Source organism: Rattus norvegicus, chromosome 1, assembly GCF_021556685.1.
Source record: "Rattus norvegicus strain SHRSP/BbbUtx chromosome 1, alternate assembly SHRSP_T2T, whole genome shotgun sequence".
In the NCBI taxonomy this organism is placed as follows: domain Eukaryota; kingdom Metazoa; phylum Chordata; class Mammalia; order Rodentia; family Muridae; genus Rattus; species Rattus norvegicus.
The window spans coordinates 87747633-87763681 of record NC_141534.1 but is presented as its reverse complement, the minus strand read 5'-3'; the positions used below and the strand labels follow the sequence as shown (position 1 = coordinate 87763681).

At 42.5% G+C, this 16049-nt stretch overlaps 1 pseudogene; it reads left to right on the top strand.

Annotated features, from left to right (window-relative positions):
• Positions 1-3906: 3906 nt before the first annotated feature.
• On the top strand, positions 3907-4278 carry Rpl35-ps12 (ribosomal protein L35, pseudogene 12; annotated as a pseudogene).
• Positions 4279-16049: the final 11771 nt, after the last annotated feature.

The following is a 16049-nucleotide window of genomic DNA, read 5'->3' as shown; positions in this document are numbered from 1 at the left end:
GTACATTTATATATATGAATATGTATAGAATCATATTGTTCCCCCAACACAAGCTCTTACACACATCTGTAATCTTAATATTCAAGATCTTTCTCTTACATAAACAATTTCAAAAGTAAGTTGAAAATGATATAAATACCACAAACCACACTTTCAAACCAACAAGTGCCCACCTGACTGTATGGCCTACATGAGTTTTTTATTGTTCTACCTTCTGTACAACAACTTCTAAGTGAACTCAGTAAAACTCATACTTTACCTATGCACTTTATATGTGTGATCTCTATAAGACTTTTTAAAGAAACTGGTGTTGGATTTTGTCAAAGTCTTTTTCAGCATTTAATGAGAAAATCATGTGATTTTTTACATTCAGCTTGTTGACATGGTGGATTGCATTTGGTGAATTTTCATATGTTCAAGCAGCTCCCTGCTTCCCTTGGATGAAGATTGCTTGATCATGGTAGATGATTTCTTTAACATGTTCTTTGATTCGGTGTTTGAGTATTTTGCGGAGTATTTTTGCATCTATGTCCATGAGGGAAATTGTTCTGAAACTTTCTTTCTTGAAACTTTCTAGGGGAAATCAGGGTGACTGTTATCTCATAGAATGAGTTTGACAATGTTCATTTTGTGTTTTGTGCAATAGTTTGAAGAGTATCGATACCAGCTCTTCTTTGAAAATCTGATAGAATTCTGTGCTTAAACCACCTAGACCACAGATTTTTTTACATTAGGAGGCTGTTAATGGCTGCTTCTGTTTTTTTTTTTTTTGTGGGGGGTTATAAGACTATTTAGATAGTTTACATTGTCTTGAGTTACCTTTGTCAAGTGGAATCTGTCCAGAAAATCATCCATTTCATTTAGATTTTTCAATTTTGTGGTAGAGGCTTTTGAAGTAAGATCTAATGTTTCTTTGAATTTCCTCTGGGTCCATTTTTATGGCTCCCATTTCATTACTTTTTTAAAAAGACTTATTCATTTGTTTCTCTTATGTAAGTGCATTGTATACCGTCATTGTCTTCAGACACACCAGGAGAGAGGGTCACATCCCATTATAGGTGGTTGTGAGCCAGCATATGTGTGCTGGGAATTGAAATCAGGACGTCAGAAAGAGCAGTCAATGCTCTTAACCACTGAGCCATCTTTCCAGTGCACCGGTTTCATTTCTGATCCTGTTAATTTGAACGCTGTCTCTCTGCCTTTTAGTTACATTGGCTAGGGGGTTGTGTATCTTGCTGACTTTTCTCAAAGAACCAGCTCTTGATGATTCTTTGTATTGATCTCTTTGGTTCTAATTGAACAAATTCAGCCATGAGTTTGATTATTTTCTGCTGTCTACTCCTCCCTGGCATGTTTGCTTCTTTTTACTCCAGGGCCCTCAAATGAACACATTATTTGCTAATATTAGAACTGTGTAATTTCTTCTTCTTTTTTTTTCTTTTTTTCTTTTTCTTTCTTTTTTTTTTTTTCGGAGCTGGGGACTGAACCCAGGGCCTTGCGCTTGCTAGGCAAGCGCTCTACCACTGAGCTAAATCCCCAACCCAGAACTGTGTAATTTCTTAATGAGGGCACTTCGTGCTGGCACTGTTTTTATACTGTCCCGTAAGTTTGGGTATGCTTTACACTCATTTTCATCGAACTCTATAAAGTCTTTAATTTATTTCTATATTCCCTGACCCAAGGATCATTGAGTAGAGACTTGTTAAATTTTTATGACTATGCAGGCTTACGGTTGTTTCTGTTGTTGTTGAAGTCCAGCTTTAATCCATGGAAGTCTGATAGGATACAAGGAGTTATTTCAATTTTCTTCTATTCATCAAGGCTTGCTTTGTGACAGAGTACACATGGTAAATTTTGGAGACAGTTCCTTGAAGGATTGAGAAGAAGGTGTAGGGGGTTGGGGATTTAGCTCAGTGGTAGAGCGCTTGCCTAGCAAGCACAAGGCCCTGGGTTCGGTCCCCAGCTCCGGGAAAAAAAAAAAAAAGAGAGAAGAAGGTGTATTCTTTTGTGTTTGGGTAAAGTGTTTTATACATGTATCAGGTCTATTTGATTCATAACCTCTGTTAGTTTCATCATTTCTGTTTAGCTTCTGTCTGGATGACATTTTCTTTGGTGAATATGGGGTATTGAAGTCTCACACTATTATTGTGTGGTGTGCAGTGTGAGAGGTCTGAGTTGAAACTCTTCCAGGACCTCGTGAATGGGACTCTTGGAGGCAGTGATCGATGTAAAATCCAGAAGAGTTTAATCTGACATGTCAGGGTCCTCCCACTTTAAGGAGAGGCAACAGGAACAGACTCTGACAGGGAGCTCTATACCTTACCAATAATTGGGGTAGAATTCAAACAATTGGGGCAGAATTTGCACAATGGTAACTAGGCAGAGTACTATGGGTATTGGTGGAACAAAACAACTTTCAGATTGGACTCAGTATAGTGTTTTAAACTTTCCCAAGGGGGGTCACTTGGAAGCCACAGGTAGCTTTGTGTGACAGTTTGGCTTGCAGCTGTTCCAGGAACTAAACCAGGTTTTTTCTTCCTGGAAGGTGGGGGTCTTTGTGCTAGGAGGTTTGAGGTGTGAATTTTCACACTGGTAGGGTAACAGAAAAGAACTGGCCACTGTGAGAACCATCTGCAGTCCTGTTCAGAACACGATCGAGGGTGTTACACTAGGCTTCTGTTACAAGATGAGGTCTGTGGATGCTCACTTCCCGATCAACATTGTTATTCAGGAGAACAGGTTTTTGGTTGAAACCTGTAATTTTGTTCGGTGAAAAATACATGGGCAAGGTTTAGATGAGGACAGGTGTTCCTTGTTCTGTTTTTCAAGCTCAGAAGGATGAATTAATTGTTGAAGAAAAGAACAATGAGCTTGTTTCAAATTTAGTGGCTGTGATTCAGTCAGCTGCAACAGTTAAAAACAAGGATATCAGGAAGTTTTTAAGATGGCATCTGTGTGTCTGAGAAAGGAACCCTGCACCAGGCTGATGAAGGAGACCTCAGTTTCCTAGAGGAACCTGAACCTGGTCATAAGCACAATTTGGGCTCTTTGGGGAGCCTCAAACTCAGCAGGAAACCCCTGGGCTGCTGCAGATTGCCCTAACCTCTCTCTGTTTGTCCTTTACTCACAGGACCTGCACTTACCTATCTCTCCAAAGTTGAAGCTTAGTTTTCCTCCTATTCTTTGAACCCTTCCACTCTGCAGACCTGCAAATCCATTATGCTTATTCACACTTTTGTGCCACTCAGTTTTCAGCCTTACCCTATCTGGACCTATTCTTGTGGATTTATTTACCCCTGTTTATTGTCTTTTGTTTCTGTTTTGAAACAAGTCTTTCTATTATTCTAGCCTGCTCTGAAGATGACCTTGGCTCAGAATTCTGAGTCCTGATTAAAGGTATGAGTCCCCACAATGTTCAAGATTTAATCATTGTTCCAGAGCAATTATAGGGTGACAGGTTTGTGTAGAAAGTGAAAAGTAAGGGAAAATTAGCCTTTCCCTCATGAGGCTCCAGCCCAGAAGATATTGAGGCTACACCTGTCAGTCATTATCTCAGGAAATGAATTTCTACTCATTCTGCTTCCAGGGTTCCTGACCATTCCTTCCTCTTAGTAAGCAACCATTCTTAGAGGGCAATAGCCTGTTCAGTCTTCAACTGCCTTGTTTGCTCCCTTATTCAACCACATTCCTCTCCCTGGGCCGTCCAAAATTTCTATGTGGCCTCTCAAACGCTCTCTATATGCTATGGTATCTACCTAGATTCCCAAAGTCTCCTGCACCGAGCTCAAGCTTTTGCTGGTTGGTGCCTGGAATTCTGCCCCTAGTTAGCCTTGTCACTAAGCTAAATGGTATTAAGAAAAAATTGCTGTCTCGAACTGGGCGGCCTCATCTGTGAACAACGCAGCAATGGCCAAGATTAAGGCTCAGGATCTGCGCCGCAGGAAGAAGGAGGAGCTGTTGAAACTACTGGGTTATCTGAAGGTGGAACTGTCCCAGCTTCGCGTGGCCAAAGTGACAGGCGGCAGCGCGTCCCAGCTCTCCAAGATACGAGTCGTATGCAAATCCATCGCCGGTGTCCTCACTGTCATTAATCAGACTCAAAAGGAAAACCTCAGGAAATTCTACAAGGGAAAGAAGTACAAGACCCTGGACCTGTGACCCTAGAAGACGAGAGCCATGCGCCGCTGGCTCACCAAGCATGAAGAGAAGCTGAAGACCAAGGAGCAGCAGCGGAAGTAGCAGCTGTACCCACTGCACAAGTACGCAGCCAAGGCCTGAGACGACAACAATGACAATAAAGTCCAAAACTGGAAAAAAAGAAAAGAAAAAAAATTGCTGATAATGGTGATGTGGTTTTGTGAGAGTATAAACTAGTTTTTGTATGTTTGTTTATTTGTTTCATTAAGATCTGCTATCTACATTATGAGGTATTGGATATTTTATGTGTTTACATTTCAAATGTTATCCCCTTTCCTCCATTTTCCATACCCTTCTGTCTCCCCCTGCTTCTATGTAGATGTTCCCACTCCCAGCCATCCACTCCCACCTCAACACTCTGGCATTCCCCTACACTGGGGAAACAAGCTTTTACAGGACCAAGGGCTTCTCCTATTGATGCCAGACAATGCCACCCTCTGCTATATATGCAACTGGAGCCATGGATCCCTCCATGTGTACTCATCAGTTGACCGTTTAGTACCTGGGAGCTTAAGAGGGATCTGGTTAGTTGATATTGTTGCTCTGCCTATGGGGTTGCAAACCCCTTCAGCTCCTTTAGGTGTCAAACATTGGAACATGGGTATCTGAATATCTGTTGTCTGTACATGGGATATGATCCTCTAGCTGGGCTTCGAACTTCTCTGGCCTCAATGTCTGGAGACTTTGAAGTGCCAGGGTGAGGGGATATCCAGAGGGGCCCAGCTGCTCTGCAAGGAAGGAGACAAGGGATTGGGGAAGAACTGTGGGAGGGGGTGACCTGAAGCAGGCAGTAGACACGATATAAAGTGAATAAGTTAAAAATTATCTTAAATAAAGAAGAAGAAGAAAATGCTGATTCTTTTTTGTGTATAAATGAACTGTTTTAATCACTACTCAGTTTGCTTCCCAGTGGTCCAGCCACTCTGACCTGCAGGAATACAGAACCTCCAACTGGTCTCTTACTTGTCCTCAAAAACTGTTAGCAAAGACCTCAGATTACTGAGTCAAATCCTGGGAAACTTTCTTCACATGGACATGAGATTAAAATGTATCACAAAATCAAATGCAATTTCCACAAAATAGGGCCTTGTGGATCATTGTCAGAGTATTGATCTTGAAGAAATAAAGTTTTATAGATATGAGAAACAAAGTTGTAAAAGCAAGATGTAAAATACATCTGGTGGTCAGGATGCCTATGACAAACTTGTGACCTTCCTGAGAGATACATCTGACATCATGATGCCCAGTGATATGATAAAGTTTTGGTGATCAAGATTCTGACTAAGCCAATTAAGACAAAAGAAAACAACAACAACAACAACAACAACAACAACAACAACAACAACAACAACAACTGTTCTTGGAAAGACCCCCCACTACCGCTCTCTGTGGTAAATTCCAAGAATAACCACAAGATGTCATCCTGACCCTGCCTGACCACCCAGTTCACCCCTCCTCTAAGGGACTTGAAAATTTAGCCCTTTCCCAGTGATTCACCAAGGCCAGGTGTAGGGCTGGATGAGAAAGTGTCTAACTAAGCCAAGAACAGCCCCTTGAGCAGGCCAGCCAATACCTGACCAGATCCTTTGTCCTGGTGAACCACCAGTGAGAATGGGCCAGCTAACCCTGTTGGTGAAGTCTGCCATGTGTAACGAATGAAAGTTGTGTGCTTTTTGGATGTGCAACCCCACGTACGAGGATTAAAAACCTTACACCCTCATGCTATTGCAGCGGTCACTTTGTCAATCTGTGCTCTGTGGGTTGCACTCCTGAGGTAAGGCCACTATGGGGTCTTATAACAATCTATATTTGTGTGAGATATGGAAACAAAACACAATATTTAGTGGGAAAAAAGAAATAGGTTGAAAATTGTTATGAATTGTTTTATTTTTTTATTTTTATTTTTTTCATCTTTATTAAATTGGGTATATCTTTTTCTTTTTTTTAAATTACATTTCTTTTTATTTCTCTGTTTCTATTAACTTGGGTATTTCTTATTTACATTTCAATTGTTATTAACTTTCCCAGTTTCCAGGCCAACATCCCTCTAACCCTTCCTACTCCCCTTGTATGTGGGTGTTCGCCTCCCCATCCTCCCCCCATTACCGCCCTCCCCTCAACAATCACATTCACTGGGGGTTCAGTCTTAGCAGGACCCAGGGCTTCCCCTTCCACTGGTGCTCTTACTAGGATATTCATTGCTACCTATGAGGTCAGAGTCCAGACTCAGTCCATGTATAGTCTTTAGGTAGTGGCTTAGTCCCTGGAAGCTCTGGTTGGTTGGCATTGTTGTTCATATGGGGTCTCGAGCCCCTTCAAGCTCTTCCAGTCCTTTCTCTGATTCCTTCAACGGGGGTCCCATTCTCAGTTCAGTGGTTTAATGATGGCATTCGCCTATGTATTTGCCATTTTCTGGCTGTGTCTCTCATAAGAGATCTACATCCGGTTCCTGTCAGCCTGCACTTCTTTGCTTCATCCATCGTATCTAGTTTGGTGGCTGTATATGTATGGGTCACATGTGGGGCAGGCTCTGAATGGGTGTTCCTTCTGTCTCTGTTTTAATCTTTGCCTCTCTATTCCCTGCCAAGGGTATTCTTATTCCCCTTTTAAAGAAGGAGTGAAGCATTTGCATTTTGGTCATCTTTCTTGAGTTTCATGTGTTCTGTGCATCTAGGGTAATTCGAGCATTTGGGCTAATATCTACATATTAATGAGTTCATACTATGTGTGTTTTTCTGTGATTGGGTGACATTTTCCAGTTCCATCCATTTGCCTATGAATTCCATAAAGTCATTGTTTTTGATAGCAGAGTAGTATTCCATTGTGTAGATGTACCACATTTTCGAATTGTTTTCTTTTATGTATGAATTTGGTTCTTATCTTACCAGGGTCTACGTGTGAGTATTAGAAAGGAACATTTCTAAACTGGTTTTGCCTTCCCATTGTATGGGTCATGTACATAAACCTCAATCAGGGTTGATGACAAGGTGTTTGGTTGTGCTATCACCCCTGCCTCAGACTTTTTTAAAGATTTATTTATTTTATTTAAATGAGTACACTATAACTGTCTTCAGACACACCAGAAGAAGGCATCAGATCCCATGACAGATGGTTGTGAGCCACCATGTGGTTGTTGGGATTTGAACTCAGGATGTCTCAAAGAGCAGTCAGTGCTCTTAACCACTAATCCATCTCTCCAGTCTTTCAGATTTTTTATTTTCTAGCTGATCTCACACTCACTGTGAGACTGAAATTGAATGAATTTCTCATCCCACTGCGTAATAAATGTTGTGATTAGAGTCCAACATCACTTGAGTGAGCCTTTCCTGTTCCCTTTAGTACTTGATGGTGGCATTCTGCCCTTAATGCATATTTACTTGGTTTACTTTTGGAAAGTATGTTTCCTCAGCTCACATTTTATCCTACTTGCATTTAGTGCCACCATACTGGTGTCTCTGTCTCTTGCTCTGTCTGTATCTAAATCTGTTTGTCTCTATTTGTCTCTCTCTTTGTTTCTTTCCTTCTCTGTCTCTAAATCTGTCTGTTTCTGTTTTTCTCTGCCTTTTTTTCTGTGCCTGTCTCTCTCTGCCTATCTTTTCTTACTTTTTTCAGGGAAGTTTCTCTGGGTAACACGGACTGTTCTGGAACTTCCTTTATAGACCAAAGCTGGTCTCAAACTCAGGCAGATCTGCTTCTGCCTCCCTAGTGCTGGGAACAAAGGCCTGAGCCAACACTTTCCAGGCTTTACTCAGCTTCCTTAGCCTCTACCAAGACATTGGTACTGCAATTGCCCTTGGTATGCACCAAAGAGACAAGAAAGCATTACACTATGGTAGACTTGACAAATGCATTTTCTATTGAAAAGTGTCTCATCAATACTTTTGTTTCAGGTAGGACCTGGTGTGTCTTAAACTGTCCTTGAACTTGCTGTATAGTTATCTATGATCCTAATGAGCTGTCATTGCCAACATGTCCCACCACACAGTAGACTTGGTAGTGAAGATGGTGCCCACTATTCCCACTGAACTCCAACACAACATTTTGTTTTGGATGACTTGCTGAAGAAACCCCATTGAAGGGATCAGGACACATAAACACCCACCCAAGTTTTTGACTCAGAAATTGTCCTCATAGAAATGCAGGGACAAAGACTTGGCAGAGGTTAAGGGAATGGACAACCAATAAGCATTCCATAGGTAAGCACCGATTCCTAACACTGCCAATGATACTCTGTTATGCTCGCAGACAGAAGCCTAGCATACCTGTTCTCTGAGAGGCACCACTTAGCAGTCGATACAGAGGCAGGGACCCAGACCCAAACACTGGACACAGCTCTGGTATTCTTCTGCAAGAGTTGGGGGGAAAGATCGATGGCCTCATAGGGGACAGGAACTTCACAGGAAGACCTACAGAGTCAACTAACCTGAACACTTGCAGACTTCCAGAGTCTGAGCCACAAACCCAGAGCTATCGTGGGCTAGACCTAGACCCCTGCACATATGTAGCAGATGGGGACCTTGGTCTTTATGCAGGTCTCCAAACAAATACAGGGGAAACTGTCCCTCAATCTATTTTCTGTCTGTGGATCCCATTCCACTAGCTGGGCTGCCTTACCTGGCCTCAGGGGGAGAGGATGTGCCTAGTCCAGCAGAATTTTGATGTGCCAGGGGGAGGTGATACCAGATAGGCTTCCCCATTCCCAGAGGAAAATGGAAGGGAGGGATGATTTAAATAATTATTAATCTGTAAAACTGGGGAGAGCTCACTACTTAGGAGCAACAGCAGACCTTGCAGAGGATCTGAGTTCATTTCTTTTTTTTTTTTTTTTTTTTTTTTTTTTTTTTTTTTTATTAACTTGAGTATTTCTTATATACATTTCGAGTGTTATTCCCTTTCCCGGTTTCCGGGCAAACATCCCCCTCCCCCCTCCCCTTCCTTATGGGTGTTCCCCTCCCAACCCTCCCCCCATTGCCGCCCTCCCCCCATAGACTAGTTCACTGTGGGTTCAGTCTTAGCAGGACCCAGGGCTTCCCCTTCCACTGGTGCTCTTACTAGGATATTCATTGCTACCTATGGGGTCAGAGTCCAGGGTCAGTCCATGTATAGTCTTTAGGTAGTGGCTTAGTCCCTGGAAGCTCTGGTTGCTTGGCATTGTTGTACTTTTGGGGTCTCGAGCCCCTTCAAGCTCTTCCAGTTCTTTCTCTGATTCCTTCAATAGGGGACCTATTCTCAGTTCAGTGGTTTGCTGCTGGCATTCGCCTCTATATTTGCTGTATTCTGGCTGTGTCTCTCAGGAGCGATCTACATCCGGCTCCTGTCGGTCTGCACTTCTTTGCTTCATCCATCTTGTCTAATTGGGTGGCTGTATATGTATGGGCCACATGTGGGGCAGGCTCTGAATGGGTGTTCCTTCAGTCTCTGTTTTAATCTTTGCCTCTCCCTTCCCTGCCAAGGGTATTCTTTTTCCTCATTTAAAGAAGGAGTGAAGCATTCACATTTTGATCATCCGTCTTGAGTTTCGTTTGTTCTAGGGATCTAGGGTAATTCAAGCATTTGGGCTAATAGCCACTTATCAATGAGTGCATACCATGTATGTCTTTCTGTGATTGGGTTAGCTCACTCAGGATGATATTTTCCAGTTCCAACCATTTGCCTACGAATTTCATAAACTCGTTGTTTTTGATAGCTGAGTAATATTCCATTGTGTAGATGTACCACATTTTCTGTATCCATTCCTCTGTTGAAGGGCATCTGGGTTCTTTCCAGCTTCTGGCTATTATAAATAAGGCTGCGATGAACATAGTGGAGCACGTGTCTCTTTTATATGTTGAGGCATCTTTTGGGTATATGCCCAAGAGAGGTATAGCTGGATCCTCAGGCAGTTCAATGTCCAATTTTCTGAGGAACCTCCAGACTGATTTCCAGAATGGTTTTACCAGTCTGCAATCCCACCAACAATGGAGGAGTGTTCCTCTTTCTCCACATCCTCGCCAGCATCTGCTGTCACCTGAGTTTTTGATCTTAGCCAATCGCACTGGTGTGAGGTGAAATCTCAGGGTTGTTTTGATTTGCATTTCCCTTATGACTAAAGATGTTGAACATTTCTTTAGGTGTTTCTCAGCCATTCGGCATTCCTCAGCTGTGAATTCTTTGTTTAGCTCTGAACCCCATTTTTTAATAGGGTTATTTGTTTCCCTGCGGTCTAACTTCTTGAGTTCTTTGTATATTTTGGAAATAAGGCCTCTATCTGTTGTAGGATTGGTAAAGATCTTTTCCCAATCTGTTGGTTGCCGTTTTGTCCTAACCTCAGTGTCCTTTGCCTTACAGAAGCTTTGCAGTTTTATGAGATCCCATTTGTCGATTCTTGATCTTAGAGCATAAGCCATTGGTGTTTTGTTCAGGAAATTTTTTCCAGTGCCCATGTGTTCCAGATGCTTCCCTAGTTTTTCTTCTATTAGTTTGAGTGTGTCTGGTTTGATGTGGAGGTCCTTGATCCACTTGGACTTAAGCTTTGTACAGGGTGATAAGGATGGATCGATCTGCATTCTTCTACATGTTGCCCTCCAGTTGAACCAGCACCATTTGCTGAAAATACTATCTTTTTTCCATTGGATGGTTTTGGCTCCTTTGTCAAAAATCAAGTGACCATAGGTGTGTGGGTTCATTTCTGGGTCTTCAATTCTATTCCATTGGTCTATCTGTCTGTCTCTGTACCAATACCATGCAGTTTTTATCACTATTGCTCTGTAATACTGCTTGAGTTCAGGGAGAGTGATTCCCCCTGAAGTCCTTTTATTGTTGAGGATAGCTTTAGCTATCCTGGGTTTTTTGTTATTCCAGATGAATTTGCAAATTGTTCTGTCTAACTCTTTGAAGAATTGGATTGGTATTTTGATGGGGATTGCATTGAATCTGTAGATTGCTTTTGGTAAAATGGCCATTTTTACCATATTAATCCTGCCAATCCATGAGCATGGGAGATCTTTCCATCTTCTGAGGTCTTCTTCAATTTCTTTCCTCAGTGTCTTGAAATTCTTATTGTACAGATCTTTTACTTGCTTGGTTAAAGTCACACCGAGGTACTTTATATTATTTGGGTCTATTATGAAGGGTGTCGTTTCCCTAATTTCTTTCTCGGCTTGTTTCTCTTTTGTATAGAGGAAGGCAACTGATTTATTTGAGTTAATTTTATACCCAGCCACTTTGCTGAAGTTGTTTATCAGCTTTAGTAGTTCTCTGGTGGAACTTTTGGGATCACTTAAATATACTATCATGTCATCTGCAAATAGTGATATTTTGACCTCTTCTTTTCCGATCTGTATCCCTTTGATCTCCTTTTGTTGTCTGATTGCTCTGGCTAGAACTTCAAGAACTATATTGAATAAGTAGGGAGAGAGTGGGCAGCCTTGTCTAGTCCCTGATTTTAGTGGGATTGCTTCAAGTTTCTCTCCATTTAGTTTAATGTTAGCAACTGGTTTGCTGTATATGGCTTTTACTATGTTTAGGTATGGGCCTTGAATTCCTATTCTTTCCAGGACTTTTATCATGAAGGGGTGTTGAATTTTGTCAAATGCTTTCTCAGCATCTAATGAAATGATCATGTGGTTCTGTTCTTTCAGTTTGTTTATATAATGGATCACGTTGATGGTTTTCCGTATATTAAACCATCCCTGCATGCCTGGGATGAAGCCTACTTGATCATGGTGGATGATTGTTTTGATGTGCTCTTGAATTCGGTTTGCCAGAATTTTATTGAGTATTTTTGCGTCGATATTCATAAGGGAAATTGGTCTGAAGTTCTCTTTCTTTGTTGTGTCTTTGTGTGGTTTAGGTATAAGAGTAATTGTGGCTTCGTAGAAGGAATTCGGTAGGGCTCCATCTGTTTCAATTTTGTGGAATAGTTTGGATAATATTGGTATGAGGTCTTCTATGAAGGTTTGATAGAATTCTGCACTAAACCCGTCTGGACCTGGGCTCTTTTTGGTTGGGAGACCTTTAATGACTGCTTCTATTTCCTTAGGAGTTATGGGGTTGTTTAACTGGTTTATCTGTTCCTGATTTAACTTCGATACCTGGTATCTGTCTAGGAAATTGTCCATTTCCTGAAGATTTTCAAATTTTGTTGAATATAGGTTTTTATAGTAAGATCTGATGATTTTTTGAATTTCCTCCGAATCTGTAGTTATGTCTCCCTTTTCATTTCTGATTTTGTTAATTTGGACACACTCTCTGTGTCCTCTCGTTAGTCTGGCTAAGGGTTTATCTATCTTGTTGATTTTCTCAAAGAACCAACTTTTGGTTCTGTTGATTCTTTCTATGGTCCTTTTTGTTTCTACTTGGTTGATTTCAGCTCTGAGTTTGATTATTTCCTGCCTTCTACTCCTCCTGGGTGTATTTGCTTCTTTTTGTTCTAGAGCTTTTAGGTGTGCTGTCAAGCTGCTGACATATGCTCTTTCCTGTTTCTTTCTGCAGGCACTCAGCGCTATGAGTTTTCCTCTTAGCACAGCTTTCATTGTGTCCCATAAGTTTGAGTATGTTGTATCTTCATTTTCATTAAATTCTAAAAAGTTTTTAATTTCTTTCTTTATTTCTTCCTTGACCAGGTTATCATTGAGTAGAGCATTGTTCAATTTCCACGTATATGTGGGCATTCTTCCCTTATTGTTATTGAAGACCAGTTTTAGGCCGTGGTGGTCCGATAGCACGCATGGGATTATTTCTATCTTTCTGTACCTGTTGAGGCCCGTTTTTTGACCAATTATATGGTCAATTTTGGAGAAAGTACCATGAGGAGCTGAGAAGAAGGTATATCCTTTTGCTTTAGGATAGAATGTTCTATAAATATCCGTTAAGTCCATTTGGCTCATGACTTCTCTTAGTCTGTCTACATCACTGTTTAATTTCTGTTTCCCTGATCTGTCCATTGATGAGAGTGGGGTGTTGAAATCTCCCACTATTATTGTGTGAGGTGCAATGTGTGTTTTGAGCTTTAGTAAGGTTTCTTTTACATATGTAGGTGCCCTTGTATTTGGGGCATAGATATTTAGGATTGAGAGTTCATCTTGGTGGATTTTTCCTTTGATGAATATGAAGTGTCCTTCCTTATCTTTTTTGATGACTTTTAATTGAAAATTGATTTTATTTGATATTAGAATGGCTACTCCAGCTTGCTTCTTCTGACCATTTGCTTGGAAAGTTGTTTTCCAGCCTTTCACTCTGAGGTAGTGTCTGTCTTTGTCTCTGAGGTGTGTTTCCTGTAGGCAGCAGAATGCAGGGTCCTCGTTGCGTATCCAGTTTGTTAATCTATGTCTTTTTATTGGGGAGTTGAGGCCATTGATATTGAGAGATATTAAGGAATAGTGATTATTGCTTCCCGTTATATTCATATTTGATGTGAGGTTATGTTTGTGTGCTTTCATTCTCTTTGTTTTGTTGCCAAGACGATTAGTTTCTTGCTTCTTCTAGGGTATAGCTTGCCTCCTTATGTTGGGCTTTACCATTTATTATCCTTTGTAGTGCTGGATTTGTAGAAAGATATTGTGTAAATTTGGTTTTGTCATGGAATATCTTGGTTTCTCCATCAATGTTAATTGAGAGTTTTGCTGGATACAGTAATCTGGGCTGGCATTTGTGTTCTCTTAGGGTCTGTATAACATCAGTCCAGGATCTTCTGGCCTTCATAGTTTCTGGCGAGAAGTCTGGTGTGATTCTGATAGGTCTCCCTTTATATGTTACTTGACCTTTTTCCCTTACTGCTTTTAATATTCTTTCTTTATTTTGTGCGTTTGGTGTTTTGACAATTATGTGACGGGAGGTGTTTCTTTTCTGGTCCAATCTATTTGGAGTTCTGTAGGCTTCCTGTATGTCTATGGGTATCTCTTTTTTTAGGTTAGGGAAGTTTTCTTCTATGATTTTGTTGAAGATATTTACTGGTCCTTTGAGCTGGGAGTCTTCACTCTCTTCTATACCTATTATCCTTAGGTTTGATCTTCTCATTGAGTCCTGGATTTCCTGTATGTTTTGGACCAGTAGCTTTTTCCGCTTTACATTATCTTTGACAGTTGAGTCAATGATTTCTATGGAATCTTCTGCTCCTGAGATTCTCTCTTCCATCTCTTGTATTCTGTTGGTGAAGCTTGTATCTACAGCTCCTTGTCTCTTCTTTTGGTTTTCTATATCCAGGGTTGTTTCCATGTGTTCTTTCTTGATTGCTTCTATTTCCATTTTTAATTCCTTCAACTGTTTGATTGTGTTTTCCTGGAATTCTTTCAGGGATTTTTGCGATTCCTCTCTGTAGGCTTTTACTTGTTTATTAATGTTTTCCTGTGCTTCCCTAAGTGTGTTCAGGTCTTTCCTGAAGTCCTCCAGCATCATGATCAAATATGATTTTGAAACTAGATCTTGCTTTTCTGGTGTGTTTGGATATTCCATGTTTGTTTTGGTGGGAGAATTGGGCTCCGATGATGGCATGTAGTCTTGGTTTCTGTTGCTTGGGTTCCTGCGCTTGCCTCTCGCCATCAGATTATCTCTAGTGTTACTTTGTTCTGCTATTTCTGGCAGTGGCTAGACTGTCTTATAAGCCTGTGTGTCAGGAGTGCTGTATACCTGTTTTCCTCTCTTTCAGTCAGTTATGGGGACAGAGTGTTCTGCTTTCGGGCGTGTAGTTTTTCCTCTCTACAGGTCTTCAGCTGTTCCTGTGGGCCTGTGTCTTGAGTTCACCAGGCAGCTTTCTTGCAGCAGAAAATTTGGTCTTACCTGTGGTCCCGAGGCTCAGGTTTGCTCGTGGGGTGCTGTTCAGGGGCTCTCTGCAGCGGCAGCAACCAGGAAGACCTGTGCCGCCCCTTCCGGGAGCTTCAGTGCACCAGGGTTCCAGATGGTCTTTGGCTTTTTCCTCTGGCGTCCGAGATGTGTGTGCAGGGAGCAGTCTCTTCTGGTTTCCCAGGCCTGTCTGCCTCTCTGAAGGTTTAGCTCTCCCTCCCACGGGATTTGGGTGCAGAGAACTGTTTATCCGGTCTGTTTCCTTCAGGGTCCGGCGGTGTCTCCGGCAGGGGTCCTGCCGCTCCTGGGCCCTCCCCCACGGGAGCCCAGAGGCCTTATACAGTTTCCTCTTGGGCCAGGGATGTGGGCAGGGGTGAGCAGTGTTGGTGGTCTCTTCCGCTCTGCAGCCTCAGGAGTGCCCACCTGACCAGGCGGTTGGGTCTCTCTCTCACCGGGTCTGGGAGCAGAGAGCTGCTGCGGGCCGGGATCCTCGGGTGTGGGACTTCCGGTAAACACAGAACGTGCCCGGTTCTAGAGAAATTCTGCTTCCGTGTGTCCCAAGCTCACCAGGCAGCTTTCTTGCAGCAGAAAATTTGGTCTTACCTGTGGTCCCGAGGCTCAAGTTCGCTCGTGGGGTGCTGCCCAGGGGCTCTCTGCAGCGGCAGCAACCAGGAAGACCTGTGCCGCCCCTTCCGGGAGCTTCAGTGCACCAGGGTTCCAGATGGTCTTTGGCTTTTTCCTCTGGCGTCCGAGATGTGTGTGCAGGGAGCAGTCTCTTCTGGTTTCCCAGGCCTGTCTGCCTCTCTGAAGGTTTAGCTCTCCCTCCCACGGGATTTGGGTGCAGAGAACTGTTTATCCGGTCTGTTTCCTTCAGGGTCCGGCGGTGTCTGTGGCAGGGGTCCTGCCGCTCCTGGGCCCTCCCCCACAGGAGCCCAGAGGCCTTATACAGTTTCCTCTTGGGCCAGGGATGTGGGCAGGGGTGAGCAGTGTTGGTGGTCTCTTCCGCTCTGCAGCCTCAGGAGTGCCCACCTGACCAGGCGGTTGGGTCTCTCTCTCACCGGGTCTGGGAGCAGAGAGCTGCTGCGGGCCGGGAT